General features: G+C 45.7%; 1 protein-coding gene across 1 annotated transcript in view; it reads right to left on the bottom strand.

The window, feature by feature from the left end:
* The window catches only part of TFAP2D (transcription factor AP-2 delta), a 68,774-nt gene that overhangs the window by 50,772 nt on the left and 5,502 nt on the right, over nt 1-12,500 (bottom strand). The gene's annotated exons all lie outside the window — the stretch shown is intronic.

Genomic DNA, 12,500 nt, shown 5'->3' on the forward strand with positions numbered 1-12,500 from the left:
CGGTAAGAGACCACTGTCATTCATTAGCTGCGGTGGGCACAGGCTTTGCCAATGCTTTAAGGGGATGAAATGACAAACAATTAAAGCTGCCTAATCATTCTGTGCCCTGGCACTGATCTACTGCCCTATGTACTGCCAGATACTAAGCTAGTGGTGGAGCACAAACAAGATGTGCGTTTATGGGATGACTGTTTTCTAATTGAGGTGCCCTATATACCACGCGCCCAGGCATCCTGGCATTGACACGTGAAACACTGCTGAGTGGCAGTGACAATCAAGTGAAGAGGGACACGTTATGAGTCTATGATAACAAGTGGTGGGTGGAGGATCTTTCAATTATAATGACTGAACTGCATTATATAACCCTTTCCCAGTTGCCCAGGCATTGATACATGGCACCCAGACATTGAAATATGGCACCCAGGCATTGATACATGCCACCCAGGCATTGATACATGCCACCCAGGCATTGATACATGGCACCCAGACATTGAAATATGGCATCCAGGCATTGATTTGTGGCACCCAGGCACTGAAATATGACACCCAAACATTGATATATGGCACCCAGGCATTGATATATGGCACCCAGGCATTGATATATGGCACCCAGGCATTGATATATGGCATCCAGGCATTGATACATGGCACCCAGGCACTGAAATATGACACCCAAACATTGATACATGGCACCCAGGCATTGATATATGGCACCCAGGCATTGATATATGGCACCCAGGCATTGATATATGGCATCCAGGCACTGAAATATGACACCCAAACATTGATAAATGGCACCCAGGCATTGATGCATGGCACCCAGGCATTGATACATGGCACCCAGGCATTGATACATGGCACCCAGACATTGATACATGGCACCTAGGCATTGATATATGGCACCTAGGCACTGATACATTGCATCCAGGCATTGATGCATGGCACCCAGGCATTGATGCATGGCACCCAGGCATTGATACATGGCACCCAGGCATTGAAACATGGCACCCAGGCATTGATGCATGGCACCCAGGCATTGATACATGGCACCCAGGCATTGATACATGGCACCCAGGCATTGATACATGGCACCCAGGCATTGATACGTGGCACCCAGGTATTGATATATGGCACCCAGGTATTGATATATGGCAACCAGACATTGATACATGGCACCTAGGCATTGATACATGGCACCCAGGCATTGATACATGACACCCAGACATTGATACATGGCACCCAGGCATTGATGCATGGCACCCAGGCATTGATACATGGCACCCAGGCATTGATACATGGCACCCAGGCATTGATGCATGGCACCCAGGCATTGATGCATGGCACCCAGGCATTGATACATGGCACCCAGGCATTGATGCGTGGCACCCAGGCATTGATACATGGCACCCAGGCATTGATGCATGGGACCTAGGCACTGATACATTGCATCCAGGCATTGATGCATGGCACCCAGGCATTGATATATGGCACCCAGGCATTGATACATGGCACCCAGGCATTGATATATGACACCCAAACATTGATATATGGCATCCAGGCATTGATATATGGCACCCAGACATTGATACATGGCACCCAGGCTTAGATATATGGCTCCCAGGAATTGATGCATGACACCCAGGCATTGATATATGGCACCCAGGCATTGATACATGGCACCCAGGCATTGATATATGGCACCCAGGCATTGATACATGGCACCCAGGCATTGATATATGACACCCAGGCATTGATGCATGGCACCCAGGCATTGATACATGGCACCCAGGCATTGATGCATGGCACCCAGGTATTGATATATGGCACCCAGTCATTGATATCTGGCATCCAGGCATTGATACATGGCACCCAGGCATTGATACTTGGCACCCAGGTATTGATATATGGCATCCAGGTAATGATGAATGACACCCAGGCATTGATACATGGCACCCAGGAATAGATACATGGCACCCAGGCATTGATACATGGCACTCAGGAATAGATACACGACACCCTCTTTTGTGGGTGATCTTATTCTAGTAATGCAGGAGGAATAAGTTACATGGGTGAAAGGTCTTATATTGACCGGTTTCGCTCACATCCTACACCCTGGCATTGTGTCTTAGAAGATCGGCCGTCTGCTAAGTCTGCTAAGTGGTAGCTTTGTTGATGGGATGAAGTGATGGGCAGACCTATATACGAGGAAAGCCTCCCACGAGTCCTTAGCATCTTGGCAGTAGTGGATGGCCCTTGCCTTGGCATAATGGCTCTTTGCTCTTGACAGGACAAGTATAGGGATGTCGCAAATCTATGGAAAAAAAGTGACAGGCTACCATTCCCTTATGTTGACTGAAGACCAGAACATCGGCTGCCCTGGCATTGATGAATGGTTCTCTACTAAGTGTTGGTATTACTCTAGAAATTGTAGAGTGGAAACATGACTACGGGATGAGGATATTGACTGAAGCCTTCCGTCCACCCTTTTCCTTGGCGTCCTGGCGTTGATGACTGGTGATAACTTCTAAGTGTCAGATTTTATACTCTGATTAGTCTATAGTCTATGATGCAGTAGGAACATTGTATATGTCTACTGGATGAAGCGAATGGTGGGGTACCTTTCCTTTATATTGGCCCTTTACCCTGGCATCCTGGCATTGATGTCTGCCCGATATTAGCATCGTTATGCATTAGAACCATATTACAGTGGGTACAGAAAGTATTCAGACCCCTTTAAATTTTTCACTCTTTGTTTCATTGCGGCCATTTGGTAAATTCAAAAAAGTTCATTTTTTTCTCATTAATGACCACTCTGCGCCCCATCTTGACAGGAAAAAAAAAACAGAAATATGGAAATTTGTGCAAATGTATTTAAAAAGAAAAAAACTGAAATATCACATGGTCATAAGTATTAATTTCAGACCCTTTTCTCAGACACTCATATTTAAGTCACATGCTGTCCATTTCCTTGTGATCCTCCTTGAGATGGTTCTACTCCTTCACTGGAGTCCATCTGTGTTTAATTACACTGATAGGACTTGATTTGTAAAGGCGCACACCTGTCTATATAAGACCCCACAGCTCACAGTTCATGTCAGACCAAATGAGAATCATGAGGTCAAAGGAACTGGCTAAGGAGCTCAGAGACAGCATTGTGGCAAGGCACAGATCTGGCCAAGGTTACACAAGAATTTCTGCAGTACTCAAGGTTACAAAGAGCACAGTGGTCTCCATGATCCTTAAATGGAAGAAGTTTGGGACCACCAGAAGTCTTCCTAGACCTGGCCGTCCAGCCAAACTGAGCAATTGTGGGAGAAGAGCCTTGGTGAGAGAGGTAAAGAAGAACCCCAAGATCACTGTGGCTGAGCTCCACAGATGCAGTAGGGAGATGGGAGAAAGTTCCACAAAGCCAACTATCACTGGAGCTCTCCACCAGTCGAGCCTTTATGGCAGCATGGCCCGAAGGAAGCCTCTCCTCAGTGCCAGACATATGAAAGCCCACATAGAGTTTGCTTAAAAAACACATGAAGGACTCCCATAAAATGAGAAATAAGTTTCTCTGGTCTGATGGGACGAAGATAGAACTTTTTGGTGATAATTCTAAGTGGTATGTGTGGAGAAAACCAGGCACTGCTCATCACCTGACCACTACAATCCCAACAGTGAAACATGGTGGTGGCATCATCATGCTATGGGGGTGTTTTTTAGCTGCAGGGACAGTACGACTGGTTGCAATTGAAGGAAACATGAATGCGGCCAAGTACAGAGATATCCTGGATGAAAACCTTTTCCAGAATGCTCTGGACCTCAGACTTGGCCGAAGGTTCACCATCCAACAAGACAATGACCCTAAGCACACAGCTAAAATAACAAAGGAGTGGCTTCACCATCCAACCTGACAGAACTAGAGAGGATCTGCAAGAAAGAATAGAAGAGGATCCCCAAATCCAGGGGTGAAAAACTTGTTGCATCATTCCCAAGAAGACTCATGGCTGTACTAGCTCAAAAGGTGCGTCTACTCAATACTGAGCAAGGGGTCTGAATACTTATGACCGTGTGATATTTCAGTTTTTCTTTTTTAATACATTTGCAAAAATTTCTACATTTCTGTTTTTTTTTCAGTCAAGATGGGGTGCAGAGTGTACATTAATGAGAAAAAAAATGAACTTTTTTGAATTTACCAAATGGCTGCAATGAAACAGAGTGAAAAATGTAAAGGGGTCTGAATACTTTCTGTACCCACTGTATGAGACTAAGGGATGAAGTGACGATGCCTTCCCTTCCTTAAAGACATCACTCCACCCCTTGTCATGGCATGGCTTTCTCCTTAGTAGGTAATATTCTATTGATTAGTGTAGTCATCCCTAGACCTTTGATTATGGTGATGAAGTGATGGGTAGAGTGTATTTCCCTTGTTACAGCTGATGCCTCGATTATACCCCATGCCCTGGCATCCTGGCATTGATAAGTGACTTTATACTTTATGGCAGACCTATATTCCCTGTCTAGATGTCTTTGGAGTGTGGGAGGAAATTGGAGAACGCAGAGGAAATCCACACAAACCTGGGGAGAAGATACAAACTTCTTTCAGATATTGTCCTTGTTGGGCTTTGCACCCAGGACCCCAGCACTGCAAATCCAGTGTTACCTACTGAGCCACCGTGCTTCCCAAATGACTGGAGTTTCTCACACACCCCTCATTTTGGCATCCTGGTCTTGATACCTGGCCTTCTGCTAGATGGCATATATTGGTCTATGCTTAGTCTAGAAATGCAGTAGCAACATGTTACGAGCGTATGAGATAAAGTGACTGGTAAGATACGTTTCATTAATGTCAACGGAAGCCCCCAGTCTACTATTTGCTCGGGAATCCAAGCGTTGACACATGGCCCTCTCTGCAATTTAGTTGATATTAGTTGAGTAATGAAGAAGGGGAGTCATGAAGTTATGGGTAGGGTGGATTCAGTCAACATATGGTGGACGCATCTCACCCGTCACATCATCCCATAGACTCATACTATGTTCTTACTGCATCACTGGACTAAAGTCTCCAGTGTACCCCTGGCCCTCGTATCCCGGCATTGATGAATGGCCCGCTACTACTTGGCAGATACAAGTCTAGTAATGTAGCAGGAATGCAATATAGGTCATGGAGTAATAGGTTGGATCCATTTCCCTTATGTTGATCGAAGGGTTTAGTGCACCTGGCATCCTGGCATCGATGAATGGTTCTCTGTTACTTGGTAGATATAAGGCTATTAAGGTAGTAGGTAAAATAGAGAAATCGTGACTCTCCTTTATGCTTGTAATTTTTCTTGTAATTCAAAGCATAACAAATATTCATGTTATGAACAAACAAGACCTTCATCAGAAAATGATGTGCAGCACATCTCACCCCCAAGGCAATCTCGAAGTCTGCAGTAGTGTTGATCACTGTATCTGTTTCCTTAGTAATCCACATTTCCTGCTGACGATCATTTCTGACTAAAACATCAATTTTTGTTATGCTTTGGATTAAAATTAAAAATAGTGGTGGGCCTTTGTCCTGACATCCTAGCATTGATGAATGGCCCTCTGCTACTTGGCAGATATTAGTCTAGTAATGTAGTAGGAACCCATGATGGGTCATGAAATGATGGGTTGGGTACTTTATCTTTACCCTTACATTGACTGAACCCTCCAGTGCACCCTTTGCTATGGAATCCTGGCATTGGAGAATGGCCTTTGACTACTTGGCAGATATGAGTCTAGGGATGCAGTAAGAACTCAGGATGGGTAACGAAGTGATGGGTTGGGTGCTTTTATCTTACGTTGACTGAAGCCTCTGGTGCACCATTTGCCCTATCATCCTGCATTGGTGAATGCCCCCCTGCTGCTCGGTAGACATAGACTCATGGAGTGTTGGGTTGGAAGATTTTCCCTTACCTTTACTGAAGCCTCCAGTGCACACTTTGCCCTAGTGTCCTGGCATTGATGAATGCCCTCCTACTACTTATCAGACATAGACTCATGGAGTGAAGGTTTGGGTGCTTCTCGCTTACGTTCCCTTTACCCTGGCATCAGTGAATGGCCCCCTGATACTTGGCAGACATAGACTCATGGAGTGATGGGTTGGATGCTTCTCGCTTACGTTCCCTTTACCCTGGCATCGGTGAATGGCCCCCTGATACTTGGCAGACATAGACTCATGGAGTGATGGGTTGGATGCTTCTCGCTTACGTTCCTTTTGCCCTGGCATTGGTGAATGGCCCCCTGATACTTGGAAGACATGGACTCATGGAGTGAAGGGTTGGGTGCTTCTCACTTACGTTCCCTTTGCCCTGGCATTGGTGAGTGGCCCCCTGATACTTGGCAGACATAGACTCATGGAGTGATGGGTTGGATGCTTCTCGCTTACGTTCCCTTTGCCCTGGCATTGGTGAATGGCCCCCTGATACTTGGCAGACATGGACTCATGGAGTGAAGGGTTGGGTGCTTCTCACTTATGTTCCCTTTGCCCTGGCATTGGTGAATGGCCCCCTGATACTTGGCAGACATAGACTCATGGAGTGATGTGTTGGGTGCTTCTCACTTACGTTCCCTTTGCCGTGGCATTGGTGAAAGGCCCCCTGATACTTGGCAGACATAGACTCATGGAGTGATGGGTTGGATGCTTCTCGCTTACGTTCCCTTTGCCCTGGCATTGGTGAATGGCCCCCTGATACTTGGCAGACATGGACTCATGGAGTGAAGGGTTGGGTGCTTCTCGCTCACATTCCCTTTGCCCTGGCATCGGTGAACGGCCCCCTGATACTTGGCAGACATAGACTCATGGAGTGAAGTGTTGGGTGCTTCTCACTTACGTTCCCTTTGCCCTGGCATTGGTGAATGGCCCCCTGATACTTGGCAGACATAGACTCATGGAGTGATGGGTTGGATGCTTCTCGCTTACGTTCCCTTTGCCCTGGCATTGGTGAATGGCCCCCTGATACTTGGCAGACATAGACTCATGGAGTGAAGGGTTGGGTGCTTCTCCCTTATGTTCCCTTTGCCCTGGCATCGGTGAATGGCCCCCTGATACTTGGCAGACATAGACTCATGGAGTGATGTGTTGGGTGCTTCTCGCTCACATTCCCTTTGCCCTGGCATCGGTGAACGGCCCCCTGATACTTGGCAGACATAGACTCATGGAGTGATGTGTTGGGTGCTTCTCCCTTATGTTCCCTTTGCCCTGGCATCGGTGAATAACCCCCTGATACTTGGCAGACATAGACTCATGGAGTGATGGGTTGTGTACTTCTCACTTACGTTCCCTTTGCCCTAGCATCGGTGAATGGCCCCCTGTCACTTGGCAGACATAGACTCATGGAGTGATGGGTTGGGTGCTTCTCGCTTATGTTCCCTTTGCCCTGGCATCGGTGAACGGCCCCCTGATACTTGGCAGACATAGACTCATGGAGTGAAGTGTTGGGTGCTTCTCATTTACGTTCCCTTTGCCCTGGCATTGGTGAATGGCCCCCTGATACTTGGCAGACATAGACTCATGGAGTGATGGGTTGGATGCTTCTCGCTTACGTTCCCTTTGCCCTGGCATTGGTGAATGGCCCCCTGATACTTGGCAGACATAGACTCATGGAGTAAAGGGTTGAGTGCTTCTCCCTTATGTTCCCTTTGCCCTGGCATCGGTGAATGGCCCCCTGATACTTGGCAGAAATAGACTCATGGAGTGATGTGTTGGGTGCTTCTCGCTCACATTCCCTTTGCCCTGGCATCGGTGAACGGCCCCCTGATACTTGGCAGACATAGACTCATGGAGTGATGGGTTGTGTGCTTCTCACTTACGTTCCCTTTGCCCTGGCATCGGTGAATGGCCCCCTGTCACTTGGCAGACATAGACTCATGGAGTGATGGGTTGGGTGCTTCTCGCTTATGTTCCCTTTACCCTGGCATTGGTGAATGGCCCCCTGATACTTGGCAGACATAGACTCATGGAGTGAAGGGTTGGGTGCTTCTCCCTTATGTTCCCTTTGCCCTGGCATCGGTGAATGGCCCCCTGTCACTTGGCAGACATAGACTCATGGAGTGATGGGTTGGGTGCTTCTCACTTATGTTCCCTTTGCCCTGGCATCGGTGAATGGCCCCCTGATACTTGGCAGACATAGACTCATGGAGTGATGGGTTGGGTGCTTCTCACTTATGTTCCCTTTGCCCTGGCATCGGTGAATGGCCCCCTGTCACTTGGCAGACATAGACTCATGGAGTGATGGGTTGGGTGCATCTCACTTATGTTCCCTTTGCCCTGGCATCGGTGAATGGCCCCCTGTCACTTGGCAGACATAGACTCATGGAGTGATGGGTTGGGTGCTTCTCACTTATGTTCCCTTTGCCCTGGCATTGGTGAATGGCCCCCTGATACTTGGCAGACATGGACTCATGGAGTGAAGGGTTGGGTGCTTCTCGCTCACATTCCCTTTGCCCTGGCATTGGTGAACGGCCCCCTGATACTTGGCAGACATAGACTCATGGAGTGAAGTGTTGGGTGCTTCTCACTTACGTTCCCTTTGCCCTGGCATTGGTGAATGGCCCCCTGATACTTGGCAGACATAGACTCATGGAGTGATGGGTTGGATGCTTCTCGCTTACATTCCCTTTGCCCTGGCATTGGTGAATGGCCCCCTGATACTTGGCAGACATAGACTCATGGAGTGAAGGGTTGGGTGCTTCTCCCTTATGTTCCCTTTGCCCTGGCATTGGTGAATGGCCCCCTGATACTTGGCAGACATAGACTCATGGAGTGAAGGGTTGGGTGCTTCTCACTTATGTTCCCTTTGCCCTGGCATCGGTGAATGGCCCCCTGTCACTTGGCAGACAGACTCATGGAGTGATGGTTGGGTGCTTCTCACTTATGTTCCCTTTGCCCTGGCATCGGTGAATGGCCCCCTGTCACTTGGCAGACATAGACTCATGGAGTGATAGATTGGGTGCTTCTCACTTATGTTCCCTTTGCCCTGGCATTGGTGAATGGCCCCCTGATACTTGGCAGACATAGACTCATGGAGTGAAGGGTTGGGTGCTTCTCACTTATGTTCCCTTTACCCTGGCATCGGTGAATGGCCCCCTGTCACTTGGCAGACATAGACTCATGGAGTGATGGGTTGGGTGCTTCTCGCTTATGTTCCCTTTACCCTGGCATTGGTGAATGGCCCCCTGATACTTGGCAGACATAGACTCATGGAGTGATGGGTTGGGTGCTTCTCGCTTACGTTCCCTTTGCCCTGGCATCGGTGAATGACCCCCTGATACTTGGCAGACATAGACTCATGGAGTGAAGGGTTGGGTGCTTCTCCCTTATGTTCCCTTTGCCCTGGCAGCGGTGAATGGCTCCCTGCTACTTGGCAGACATAGACTCATGGAGTGATGGGTTGGGTGCTTCTCACTTACGTTCCCTTTGCCCTGGCATCGGTGAATGACCCCCTGATACTTGGCAGGCATAGACTCATGGAGTGATGGGTTGGGTGCTTCTCGCTTACGTTGACTGAAGCCTTCAGTGAACCCTTTGCCCTGGCATCCTGGCATCAATGAATGGCCCTCTGCTAAGTGGCAGATATTACTCCAGTGATTCAGGCCTGGCCTAGAATTTTAAACCAAATAAGATCTGACAACTCCGTCTCGCAGTAAATGCCTCGCCATCCGCATGTCAGTCACCTCTAAGCGATTTGACAATCTCAAGATCTTTTAAAACTGAAAGGATTTCAGATCATATTAATTCCCCAAAAATGTTTTGATTCAAAGTAGTTTGTATTTTATGTTGCCAAGGGCAAATGGAAGAAAAAAAACCTTGTTGCCGGTAGTCTTGTCCTCTCTTCATGGCCTAGAGGCGATAGTAGTATTTAAGCTTTTTGAAATTTGCCTGGGGCGTCCAGGCTGCATGATCACAAAGAGGAACATGAGTTTTTTTGGACTCCATCATCGAGATATCATGAAACGGTACGGGCCAAAATGTCACCAGCGTTATTCTTTTTTTTTTTTCTTTGTCTTCAAATATTAAGAGCCTCATCCGCACCTTATACATTAAGCTCCACTCCATACAGATGCACGTGTGACTTTTTTTTATCAAACAATTCTTGTGAAAACACACTGATCTTTTTAGCTAAGCATCAGTTCTCAAAAAAAAAACTGGCAAAAAAAAAAGTTGATTTTTTTTTTTTTTAATGATTAAAAACACTGCCTGCTCCTGTAAATAGCAGCCCGGCTTCTTAGTAATTTCTTTTGAAATTGGTTATCTGAATATTCAACTAAGGCAAAAGCTCGACTCTGTATGAACAACATTAATATGATCTCTGCAGAGTTTGCTACTCGGAAATATTAGCATATCAAAGTAGGTGCCTTAGGCTGCAAAAAGCATCGATACACAAGAAGCAGGCAGAGTAAAGATTATTGGTTGTGATGGGGAGAGTAGAGGCGCTGGAGGGGATGCGGTGCACGCCATTAACCAGAAGTGATAGCGGCGGGATCTTTGCGTCACTTCAGCTGCAAATATTATATCTGAACCCTATGATCCCAGGCCTTGTGATAGAACATTCCCCCAAAAACAAGGCGCTCAAACGACGAACGACACCCATCTGTACGAAAGGACCAATGGGATACTAGGCCTGAAGTCGGAAAGTAAAATCTTTTAGAAAATCGCTCTTAACATTACTCACAGCAAACTGCGGAGGGTCTCGGGAAAAGGGTGACACATAGCGCTTCCCATGGCGTCGCATTTATATACACATATCTATATATATTTTTTTGTACATTTTATTAAATTTCCTATTAATGTTCCCATTGAGCAGCGTTACCCTCAGTCTTTCCCTACCCTGATCGCAGACAACAATGGATCCACCCTGCGATGGTAGATTAGACGGAGTTTTGTTTTTTGTGTCCTTTTAAGACATCCTAGATGAAAGTGGATGTGTTCATGACGCTCGTGTCAGCAGATCGGAAAACTGCACCCCTGATCTATTCACTAATTCTGGGTCAGCCCCTTTGGCTTTCTAAGGGGTAGACAAAGCAAAAGGTAAAAAAAAAAAAATAAATAATAAGATAATAGATAAATCATATATATATATATATATATATATATATATATATATATATACTGCTCAAAAAAAAAATAAAAAAATAAAGGGATCACTTAAACATGGGATCCTATGTTTAAGTGTTCCCTTTATTTTTTGAGCAGTATATATATATATATATATATATATAATTTTTTAGTTCCTCTATTATATTTATATACAATAGAATTACACCTAAATGATGTGAGTAGATCTGTATCTGTGTGCACAGCTTAGCTGTATATATATATATATACAGATAGGTAATATATAGATAATGTCCCTTTGGGTGTAATATGCTATTTCTGTTCCTATTCTGCCCTATAATGGGGTGATTGGGTCTGTTTTTGGCTGGAGGTTACATGTTTCCCGAGCTGCTCATGTTATTAGATATGTCCCATATTTGCATATAGTATTGGATGTTATATAGAGAATTGTATAAAACAAATCCCGTGTAGAGCTATACATAATACTGGTGTAAGGGTCTTATAAACATGGTAACACGTAGACATAGTTTCGTCCTATCTGAGCTGCATAGGGATGTGGTAATATAGTGATGGTAATGCTAAGGTCAGGTGTGTGCAGGGCCCAGGGGCTGCAGGGGCTGCAGGGAGCGGTGCTGTCCGTTCAGCACCAGCCCGTTCCACACGGCAGAGCCGGCGCCCTCCCTATACCGCGCTGCCCCAGGAAAAGCCAAATCCTTCCTGCGGGCTGCGGTTTCCCACTGTGAGAAGTACATGTGTAGAAACACAGACACACAGCGGTATAGATAAGACACAGCTGGGCTCAGTTTGGGTGTAAACATATAATACACACAACTATATAGGCGATCAATTCATTTTTTATTTTTTTTTAATTACTGCAAAATTTGCAATATTTTGCAGTTTGCTGCTGAGTCCCAGAGATTTTTTGCTACAGGTTCCCCTACTGCTCCAGTCTGTGTATAAAAGGCTCATACATCCATGAGATAGATTAGATAGATAGATAGATAGATAGATAGATAGATAGATAGATAGATAGATAGATAGATAGATAGATAGATAGATAGATGATAGATAGATAATAGATAGATAGATAATAGATATATAGATAGATAGAGATAGATAGATAGATAGATAGATAGATAGATAGATAATAGATAGATAATAGATATATAGATAGATAATAGATATATAGATAGATAATAGATATATAGATAATAGATAGTAGCATTGAATATTTGGAAAATATAACGCTATCTGCGGCCTTTATATCTAAATGCCTTATACTGTAACTTGCGATTAACCATTTAATCCCCGCAATACAACCAAAAACAGAAAGCATGAAGCAGAAGGTGCAGCGTCCAGACCGCTGCAGACAATGACGGCTGCAGCAGGTGTCACAGTAAGAGCAGCGTAAACTCCGCACAACTTCATAGCACTA

The sequence above is a fragment of the Dendrobates tinctorius genome, unplaced genomic scaffold (genome assembly GCF_039654945.1).
Source record: "Dendrobates tinctorius isolate UK_male_01 unplaced genomic scaffold, ASM3965494v1 ptg000093l, whole genome shotgun sequence".
In the NCBI taxonomy this organism is placed as follows: domain Eukaryota; kingdom Metazoa; phylum Chordata; class Amphibia; order Anura; family Dendrobatidae; genus Dendrobates; species Dendrobates tinctorius.